Source organism: Pteropus vampyrus, unplaced genomic scaffold (assembly GCF_000151845.1).
Source record: "Pteropus vampyrus isolate Shadow unplaced genomic scaffold, Pvam_2.0 Scaffold16, whole genome shotgun sequence".
NCBI classification, from domain to species: domain Eukaryota; kingdom Metazoa; phylum Chordata; class Mammalia; order Chiroptera; family Pteropodidae; genus Pteropus; species Pteropus vampyrus.
This window is the reverse complement of record NW_011888797.1, coordinates 1,768,512-1,777,476: the sequence shown is the minus strand read 5'-3', so window position 1 is coordinate 1,777,476 and position 8,965 is coordinate 1,768,512. Positions and strand designations below refer to the sequence as shown.

The following is an 8,965-nucleotide window of genomic DNA, read 5'->3' as shown; positions in this document are numbered from 1 at the left end:
GTACAGGTTGCTTCTTCAGCCAAGATCTTATAAGAAAGACGACAGGTGAAGCCTCAGAGCCTCAGCTGATCCACAGCTAACATGTGAGCAAGAAATAAACCTTCGAGTAAGCCACTGAGATCTGAAGGTAGTTTGTTACTGCAGCAGAACCCAGCATAATCTGACTGGCATAGTCTCTAACCCAACAAAGACAATCTGGTAAATTATGGCCTAATTGACATTCTCCTGAAAAGAATGGATTTTTTCTCCCCTAGTGGAGAAGCCATGTCAGTCCACATAATAAAGCGATGGGAAAGAGAAGTTAGGTTTGAGGGGAGGAGAGGAACGAAAAAGGAAGAGAAAGAAAAACTGCAGGCTGGAGGAGAAGAGGAATGTTCTTGTCTGGGGTAGGAAAGAAGGGTGTGGAGGAAGAGAGATGATAATAAGCTGTTGTTGAGGATCACGACTTGGCTTCTGTTTGTGTCCTTTGAGAAACTAGTGTAAAGATTGGAGCTCCCTTCTAATTACTTTTGGCTGCTGCATTGTGCTTTGAGCAACACAAAGACATGGAGACGAATAATTGTGGGACGACGTATAATCAGTTCCACAATCAAACCATTTGCAAAAGCTAATGGGCCCAGAAATCTAATGCCCCCTGCATGAGAGAGGTTTCATAAAGCTGATGACATCTGAACTAGCTCCTGAGGGAAGAACATGCTTTCCCCATAGCGAGGGAAAGAGAGGCCAGCTTAAGAAGGAATGAGAGTCATGGTTAGGTCACCTCCACAGCCATGCTGTAAGCACGTCCAGCCCAGGAGGCTGGAGGAGGGGAGAAGTGTCTGGAAAAGCAGTTTTGTGTACATGCTAAGGAGTCTGAACTTTACCTCACAGGCCCTAGGAAATCTTTGAAAGCTGTGATGCAGGGAAGCAATGCTACCACCTGTGGCGATGCACATTATGCCCTGCTAAGGGTGCATGGCTGAGAGGAGAGAGGGTGGAAATCCAGCCCATACTCTGCTTGTCAATCTGTGGGCTGTGAATTTTTGGAGGAAGGGTGTCCTTCCAATTGTAAAATAGTGGCCAGAGGTAGGAGCCTTGCAAGTGACCTGTGACGTGTGTGGTGGACAGATTTGCAAGTGGGGAAAGCTGGAGGTGAAGAGACATAATTGTTCACGTAAGGGTTGGTGGTCCCTTCAACTAAGGCCGTGACGGTGAGAGCAGAGAGGAGGAGCTAGGACCAAAAAGAGTTGGTGGTGATTGTACGATGGTGGTGTCGAGGCAGGTCAACACGCAGCTGTGACAGCATTAGTCAGGACTGGGAAACACAGAACTGGTGGTGTGGGGGTAGTATTGGGGGTAAGGAAAGTGAGAAATGAGAAGAATCGGGTTTATCTCCAGCGATGAAGACATTTCTAAGACATGGTTCTAAATTAATGGTCACTTGAATAAAGTCCTATTCATAAAGACCACATGTTTAACTCCTGTCCTCTCCCCAGTGCCACTTAGATGTGAGTAAGATGTGCCCTGCCCAGGCCCTGGACCATAGAGGGGTTCACAGATGGGCCTCCCCAGCTGCACTGCTCCCCTAGCGAGGAGGTCTCAGTGAAGCCAAAGGGATGTGCTTACCCAGAGCCTGCCCCAAAAGCTCTAAGACCACTTCTGGGTTTTTGTGGACATCTACTCCAGGCCTGTCCTACTGAAGACCCCTCTATGCCTGACGAGTAGCCGAACTGCTTGCAGGGGGCATGGATGGCACAGGGACATGGGGCCATGGACATGCAAGAGCTGGAAGCCACTCAGTGTGGGATGGAGCTATGAGTAGGAAGAGAAGCGAGCAGCTAAAAGGGCGGCCGGGGGTGGGCGTGTAATTTTCCCCACACCCACCAGTAGAACAGGTCTCTGAAGATCCTGAGAACTTGGACTTTCAGCTCATTATACAGATGTATTTGTCAAGGTAGAAGGAAAGATTTGTACTTAATTGTTAATGTGATTTATTACTTTAATTATTTAGACATATGGCTTCATTTGTATTCTTGCCCCATGCCTTACAGTTGTTAGTAGCCTTTCTCTTAGATTCAAAAGAAGTGATTTAAAAGAGATAAAGCTATTGTCTTGCAATCCCAGATCCTAACGATGATAAATATGAGCGCCTGAGCGTGAGGGTGCTGGGAGTAGGTAAGAGTGAGCTCCTGGAATCGCACTGTTCAGCAGAGCTTCCTGCTTCTCCCAGCTGTGCAGCTCAGATAATTGACTGCCCCTCTCTCTTCCATTTCTCCATCACTACATGCAGATAACAATACCACTAGCCTCATGGGTAGCCTGATGTCTAGTGATTAATTGATAAATGTCAGCTGTAGTATTACGGAAGGAGCATGGCTTTGCAATCAGATAGATTTGGGTTCTAACCCCAAAGTCTGCTTGTTTCTGTGTAGCCCTAGGTAAAGTATTCGACGTCTCTGAGCCTGGGGTCCACCTTCGGTAAAATGAGGATAATGAGATTATGTTGCAAAGTTGTAGCAAAAGTCAAATGAGACAATGGATAAAGATCCCGCAGGACACAGCCTGGCACAGGGTACCTTCTGGCACAATTGTTTCTTTCCCCTCTGATCTCCCTTGTTCCCTCTGACCATTATTATTCCAGATGATGTCATGCATGCTGTCATTACATAATATCAATTCACCCACAGATGCCGTCCCAGTCCCCTGCCTTCCTCTTTATGTTAATTAACCCTTCCTTATTTTATTGGACCTAAATTTGGCAAATCTTTCCTTTTTCTCTAGGTGCTTTAAATTGCCTTTTACGACTTTGATGAGTAAAATACCCTCTGTCCCATCAAATTTAACATGTTCAAGTTAAATTTTTAAATAAAAAATATATACATACACACTAACATATATATATATTTCTCTGCTTATAGTACAATACTTGGCACATAATACATTTAAAATATTTGTTGGATGAACAAGTTGATAAATTTTTAAAGACCATATTTACAAACGAATAAACGGCAATAAAAAATTGCTAAGTCACTTATTCCAAGCTGGTCATACAACTACTAAAAGAACACAGCTAACTAACTATTAGATCTCCAGACACCCAAGATGTGCTCTTCCCACATGATTAGGTGACCCCTTTGTCCCTTTAACTAAAGTCATTAAATTCTGTCCTACTTAAAAGGGGCCGCATTATTTTCAGAGGCACAAATCTAAGGCTGCGGAGCTTGTTTCATTTTCATCTCAGTTTAAGACTTTCCAGGACAGAGTTATGTTTCTCCTAACTCTACGGATCAATACAGACAACCTGCATATCGAGGATCCTAATGCAAAATAAGTGACTGCAATAAAACAAGTGTTCTGAGATGGCTGTAAGTCATGGGGGCATCAGAAGAACATTAATCCCACCTAAATCGATCTCAGTATTTCTTCGCCTGAAGGACTCTCTAAAGATTTCAGATCAATGAAAACCGAGGGAAAAAGGAAAAAAACTCCGAACACCAAAAATAAAATACAGTAAAAGGCACATGTTAGAAGAATCCGTATCTTCAGATATCTATGCTGAAAGGGTTTAAACAACACACACACTCGTTATTGATAAATGAATGTGAAATGACGATCCTATTTTACTTTGGGCTGCTATAACGAATTACCATACACTGAGTGGCTCATAAACAGAAATCTCTTTCTAGGAGGCTGGAAGTCTGAGACCAGGGTGTCAGCATGGTAGAGTTCTGGTCAGGGTTGCAGAGTCTCATTGTGTCCTCACATGATAGAAAGAAAGGGAGCTAGGTCTCTGGTCTCTTCTTTAAGGGCACTAATTCCCTTCATGAGGGCTGCACCCTCGTGACCTAATCACCTCCCAACGGCCCACGTCCTAATATCATCACATTGGGGAGATTTCAACATATGAATTTTTTTTGGGGGGTGGGGAGACATGAACATTTGGTCCATACATATCCAGAACACCGAGTAACATTTAGTTTAAAAGTAATGCTATTCCAGTTCGGGTTAGGTATTTACTTTTGCAAAAATCAGTCATTCTTACCACGAACTTTCCCTTTATATACTGACAACTTTTCAGAGATTTTCCCAAGGATTCTCATTAAATTCCTGGCTTGTAGTTTTAGTAGCAGTAATGGCTATTAATTACTGAGTGTTTTTGACGGGCCTGGTGCTGAGCTATTTTACATGTATCATTTCATTTAATATCCCCAAATCCTACCGCCACAACCTCTCTCCTTTCTTTTCCCCCCATCGAGACTTACCTGTCCCCCTCTGTCCTTAGACCCTTGGAGCTTTACAGATTGGCAAATTTATATAGCTGTGCTAGGCAGAATAACACTCCCCCAACGACGTCCCCATCCCAATCCCTAGAACATGTGACTGTGCTAAGCTACATGGCAAAGGGGAAGTAAGGTTGCAGATGGAATTAAGGTTGCTAGTTAGGTGACTTTAAGACAGGAAGAGCATCCTGGATCATCCAGGTGGATCCAATGTAACCAAAAGTGTCCTTAAAAATGAAGGGGAAGGCAGAAGAGTCAGAGGAGGAGATGTGATGATGCGAGGAAAGTCAGAGTGAGGTGATACGATGTGAGAAGGACTCAACTGCCATCGCTGGCTACGAATATCAAGGAAGGGGTCACAAGCTACGGGATGTGCCAGATTCCAGAAGCTGGAAAAGGCCAAGAAGCAGATCCTTCTCCAGAGCCTTTGAAAAGAATGCAGCCCTGCCACACCTTGATTTTCGTCCAATGTGACCCACATTGGACTTCTAACCTACAAAACATAAGATAATACATTTGTGTTGTTTTAAGCCACAAGATTCATGGTAAGTTGTTATAGCAGCCACAGTAACTAATACATACTGTTAAGAGGATAAGACTGGAGCCAGAATGCCTTAGAATTCAAGCCCTACCACTTCCCAACTGTGTGACCTTGGGCAAAGTTGTTTAACCTCTCTGTGCCTCAGTTTCCTCCTCTATAAAATTGAAGATAATGACTATACCTTATTCACAGGGCTAAATGAATTTATAACTGTGAAGTACTTGGAAACTAGTTAAGTGCCATATAAATATTAGCTATCATTATTCCTTCAATAAACTCCCTACTGTTGTCATAGAACGCTATCTTCTCTGAAATTGTTTAGATTTGGGGAGAGACCTTCTAGAACTACAGTGCTTTAATAAACTGACTGCCTCTAATTGACAATCTCAGGTCCCAATAGTACAGGAGAGCTTTCTGTGTGCTCACATCTTTAGGTGCTCATACAGTCACGGCCGGTAAGCAGCCTTTGGGTCCAGTTCTGGTGACATAATATAAAATGACCAAATGTTATTGCACATGACCTTATAAAAATGCATGCCCACAGGTTTGCTTTATTGCTTCTCAAACATAAATATATATTCAAATGCAATGTAAGCTATTTGTTTTTCAATCGGGTCTCAACTTTGATTTCTGTAGACTGTAGTTTAAACAACAAAGACTTACAATTAGATTAGTATAGGGTATACTATGGCAGTATTTTGCTGAAGACATGTCTATGCTCCTGTTGAAGCTTATGATCACAAGCAATTACTTCTCCAGAACCAGGTTGATGGGCCCACTGGAAATCGCCCCTGGCAAGGCCCTACAAAGTGCTGCTCTGACAAGGTTGTTGAGGATATTATACTGCTTCATTCGGAAACCCCCTTCCCATGGCAAGAGTTTTATTTCTTGCAAATGCTTGGAAAATGGTAGGAAAAGAACTCCACTAATGAATTGATTTTCTTCCTCTCTGACAATCGGAACAATAGGACTTACTGTGTTTCTCCCTCTGCTCTGCCCATTAGGCTTACAGCCCAATTTGTTGGCTCAGTTTCAAACCATTATTGATAAAGAGATCATTGAGGGTCTGCAAATTTGAGCTTATTTTTTTCCTGAACTTGAATGCCGACTTTAAATGATATTCTCCTCAGTTCAGAACATTTCTTTTCTATTTTACCATTTTATTTGTCTCTAAGCCACCTCGAACACTTTAACAATAAACTCCAAAGGCAGCCAAATAGCTTTACACCCACAGGCGCACACTAGTGTAATGCAGCTGAAAACCTGTACTTTGGTTCTGCTCACGTGGCACATATTTCTGCCAGTCTGGAGTGACCTTGAGCAAGCCATTCCATTCTCTCTGACCTTCATCATACTACCTGTTCCCTCGGAGTTGTAATGCATCTATGGTATAACTCTGGAATGTAGGACTTACTTAGAAATGGTGGTCACTATTGCTTTTATCGCAATCAAAGGGAGGTTACAGAAAATCTCCAACCCGCTGACCCTTCAGCAACTTTCTCCCATTCTTAGCAGCCCTCACTGACCGAGCACCAAGATTTCTATGGTAAATGCTTTCTTTCTTGGGCACCAAGTGTGTTTTTGTTATTCCCTAGACTTTACTTATTTTTTATTATTCCCTAGCTCACAATTTAGGAGGAAAAAAAGGATGTAATAAATTTTATGTCAAATGGTCTTTTTAATACCGCCCATTTCATATATGCACATAACACATGGTGTGATGCATGTGTTGAATACCTTGGGGTCAAGCATTAGTCCTGATGGCAGAATTTAATGGCCATAAAACTTTGGATAGGGAAGATTGTCTACCAGTTAGCAGAACTGAGACCAAAAATAAATCAATAAGTCAGGGGTAAATTCAAATTGGACATGGAAACCACAAATGACTGACTAGTTGACTTTTTTTTTCCCTTCAAATTTTCATCTGGATATTCTGTATTTATGAGATGAGAGAGCCTGACTCTGCGGCCCCAGCTCTAACCCCCAGCAGTAGCCACAATGCCAACTCTGCCACATTCTGTTACGTCTCATAATCATTCCCCAGGTGCCACTTGATGCTGGGGACACAGTTCCTGGTCCTCAGTGGCTCAGTCTAGTAGGGTGAGAAAGGCATGTGAGCAAATTTCATTTTAAGAGTTCTTTTTCTAATGTCTATTTCATGTATGCACAAGACCCACACTGAAATGTTTTGTGTACAACCAAGCTCATATATGTGAGTTATGCTGAGTTATATATGGTATCTATTTTTTTTTATAGACTTTGTCAAGCAAGAAACTTAAAACTATATTTATAAATACATTATCTCACTTGGATGACTGCACTTGCCCCCTAACTGGTCCCTACTTCTACCCTTGCTCTGTACAGTCTGTTCTTAACAGAGCAGTCAGAATAGTACTTTTCAAAAGTTCAGGGAGAACCTATCATTCCTCTGTAAAAAGCCAAAGTCTTTACAATGGCCCACGAGGGTGTATATAATTGGCCTTCCTCTTCCCTCTAACTCATCACTCACTATTGCCCATCTTGTCACCTTATCATTTCTGCTCCAGCCACAAGGGACTGACTTTTCCCCAAAATACACCCTGATGTTGCTTGCAGGTTAGGGCCCTTGCTTTGGCTGTTTCCCCTAGCTGGAACTCTCCCCCTCCCTCTCCTACCTCCTTCAAATCTTTCTCCAGTCACACCTTCTCTCTGAGACCTAACCTGAAGAATATAAACAGTCTTTTAAAAAATGCAACCTACACCCTCACACCATGCCAGCCTTCTCCATGCCCTGCCCCCTACTCCTCCTTCCTCCTTTCTATTTATCATCTTCTAACATGCTTTACAACCGACCTAAAAAAAAAAAAATGTTTGCCTCAGCACTGCTGACATTCAGAGCTGGATAAGTCCTTGTTGTGTGTGGGGGTGGAGGTGGGGGAGGAGCTGCCCGCACGTGGTAGGATGTTTAGTAGCATCGCTGTCCTCCACCCTGGGCATGAGACATGTGAATGAATGAATGCCTATTTAAACACACGTGCCCACAGCAAACATAAATTTCAAATTCTTCTACTAGGAAGTGGTCAACACTTAATTTTACCTCGCTTTTTTGTGGATTTTCATAAAAATAAAATAATGGTAATGACAGAAACAAAAAATACAGAAAGGAATATTTTCTTATCTGTATCTAACATAAACATTCTTCTGAAAGGCAATTTGGAATTAATCTATTTCTTGAAAGAAGGTACTGCATATCTATTATAAAAAGCAACATGACTCTTTTCCACATTTCTTTTTCTCTGTCTAGCAGCATAAAACCTTTATTAAGAGTACTGACCTTAGAAAGTAAGTGTCTCAAGGGTGTTACTGCTAATGCCATTTTAAGAATGAAGGGCAGTGATTCTGAAACAGGCCAATATTCACAGGCAAGGACATGAAGAGCAATAAATTAATTTTTAAATGGACCTGTCTGTCATAGGCATCAGATTTGACTAGAGTTTAATTTATGTCAGGAATTGGGTGGTCCTGCCTAAAGGGTGTCAGGTGCACCCTTCAGCGATGGTTCTCAAGGGGAAAGAGGGGTGTGGTTTTGCAAACACCCCACCACTACTACTAAGGAAAATTTGGCGATGCCTGGAGACAATTTTTATTTTCACAACTAAGCAGGGAGGGAACTGCCACTAGCATCTAATGGATAGAAGCCAGGAATGCTATTGATCATCTTACAATTTGTGGGACAGCTCCCCACAACAAAGAGTTATTCAGCCCAAACTGTCAACATTACGATGGTGGAGAAATCCTGCAATAGAATGTAATGCTTAAGACGGTGGGATCTGAGCCTCTGTCTGAATTTGAGTTCCTGCTCTAGCCCTGAGACAGACTACTTAGTTGTTGTTTAGTTCCTGGTAGATTAGTTATCTTGGCATCTCTCAAGTTAGAGGGGGTGATACATGATTGAGGTCTGGCCCATGAAATGTGTAAGTGTTGTACTCCACATCTAAGCCTGGCCTATCAAAGCTTCCTACAAAATCACTCGTATCTCTTCTCCCTTGTCTATCAACTAGATGCAAGGGATCTAGGGCTTGGCAGAGTTACTAGACAGAAGTAACCTGGGCACCAGAATGACTGCATGGAGCAGAGACATTCTTCCCAATGGTGACCCACACTAGACGATGTAAATGACAAGTCA

General features: G+C 42.4%; 1 protein-coding gene across 1 annotated transcript in view; it reads right to left on the bottom strand.

Moving 5' to 3' along the window:
- ANO4 (anoctamin 4) overlaps positions 1-8,965 on the bottom strand; it is a 348,268-nt gene that overhangs the window by 99,514 nt on the left and 239,789 nt on the right. The gene's annotated exons all lie outside the window — the stretch shown is intronic.